The sequence below is a fragment of the Orycteropus afer genome, unplaced genomic scaffold (assembly GCF_000298275.1).
Source record: "Orycteropus afer afer isolate SDZICR_OR568_19922 unplaced genomic scaffold, OryAfe1.0 scaffold00327, whole genome shotgun sequence".
Classification (NCBI taxonomy): domain Eukaryota; kingdom Metazoa; phylum Chordata; class Mammalia; order Tubulidentata; family Orycteropodidae; genus Orycteropus; species Orycteropus afer.
Window position 1 is genome coordinate 2673422 of NW_006921914.1, and position 2181 is coordinate 2675602.

The following is a 2181-nucleotide window of genomic DNA, read 5'->3' on the forward strand; positions in this document are numbered from 1 at the left end:
CACACAAAGATAAAGCGATTACTTGTTACAGCTTGGTTGTGGATATACTGGTGTCATTGTACTATTCTTTCAATGATGGGAGCTTCTAAAATCATCTTACTTGACCTGTAGGGCATAAGACTAACATGGAATGGTCAGGAAATGGATTGTCTATAGCCAGTCCTATATTCATTCAATAGATGTTCCAAGCTAAGGAAAGAGAATGTGAAAAGGACCAGAATGAAAGAAATGTGTCTTTTTCAGGGAAAGGAATTCATTGTGGCTAAAGTATAGAGGAGTCCCTGGGTGGTGCAAGTGGTTAACATGCTTGGCTGCTAACTGAAAGGTTGGATGTTCAAGTCCACCCACCTGAAGGAGGCCTGGCAATCCACTTCTGAAAAATCAGCCATTGAAATCCTCATGGAGCACAGAACTACTCTGGCTACATCAAGAATTACAGATTCTATTTCACAATCCTTAAGAACCCAGTGACAGATTTTAAGCAATGGACAGACATGATCAGATTTACATTTTAGAAAAATCACTTGGCTGTAGAGAATGGAATGGAAGTGGACAAGAGTGGTACAAGCAGCATCAGGTAGGAAGATTGCTCTTGCGATAATAATCTAGTGTGAGATGATGGTTGCCTGCAGAAATGGAGATTTGGTGACTAATTGGATGGGAGTGGGAGGGCAAAGGAAAAGAAGGACTCAAAAATAATTCCCAGGCTAGGGTGAATAAATAGATTGGTACATGCATCAAATTGGGAATATAGGAAGAGTAGGTTTAGGGGAAACATATAAAACATTCAACATTAGACAGGTTGAGTTTGGAGTACCTAGAAGATATCCAGGTAGAATCTATCTTGTAGGCAGCTGGCTATGAGAATGAGAAAGAAAATTCTCTGGTTTCCAGCTTAGGCGATAGGTAGATGATATTGCCATTTACCGATATGGGGAACAAAATGCAACCACTGCCGTAAAGTCGTATCTGACTCGTAGCGACTCCTCCTTGGGTTTCTGAGGTGGTATCACTACAGAAGTAGATTGTCCAATCTTCTTTCCAAGGAGTGGCTGGTAAGTCAAATGCCTTAGGCACTACGCCACCAGAGCTCCCTACGGGGAACAAAGGAAGAGAAAAAATATAGTGGCTTTAAAAAATAATAATAATAAGTTTTAAAATAGTATAACCCCATTACATGAAATAAAAAATTGTTGTTGCTGTTGTTAGCTGCTGTTGACTAATGGCTACACCCATGTACAATGAAACAAAACACTGCCTGGTCCTGTGCCATCACCATGATCAGTTGAGGACTGAACCATCGTGTGAGCCATAGGGTTTTCACTGGCTGATTTTCAGAAGTAGACCACCAGGCCTTACTTTCCTGTCAGTCATAGTCTGCCAGCTCTGCTGAAATTTGTTTGGAATCACAGCAACACAGAAGCCTCCACCGATAGATGGTTGGCGGCTGAGCATGAGGTACACCAGCCAGGAATCAAACCTGGGTCTCTCCTGCATGGAAGGCAAGAATGCTACTCCTGAACCACCAATGCCTCATAAAGTAAAAAATAGGGAAATGGAAGAAAAAAAAAAAAACTTATCTGACCATTATTAACCAACACTTTTATTATATTAGATAATTTCCTTCTACTCTTTTTAAAACGGATATTTACATAGCAGCTTTAACAGCCATATTTTTCAAAGGAGACGGCTTCTCTAGAAGTATTTAGGATTGAGAATAATTAAAAATACTAATTGATCTGATATCATTTTGTAAATCAGATCATGCTTGCTGAGTTACATATCCTTAGGCTGTTACAAGATTCAAAGCATAATCTAAATTATTGGGCAAGTGTCCAAGAACAAACTCTGGAACTGAAGAGATTATGAATATTGATACATAGTCAGTTTCAATATCCAGTTTATTATAGTACATATTGGATCCTTATGGGATTCTAGAGCTTTCTGCCTCCAAACTGCATAGTACAGTTACAGGTAATCAATGTCTTCTCTGAAGATCTTTCCCACAGGGTCTCTCCCTCCATGGGTGAGAAGTGATTGATGCTATTTCTCCTAGAAGTGAAAACCAAGAAACCAAATCCACTGCCATCAAGTTGATTCTAACTCATAGAAATCCTATAGGACACAGTAGAACAGCCTCGTAGAGTTTCTAAGTCTGTAAATATTTACAGAAGCAGACTG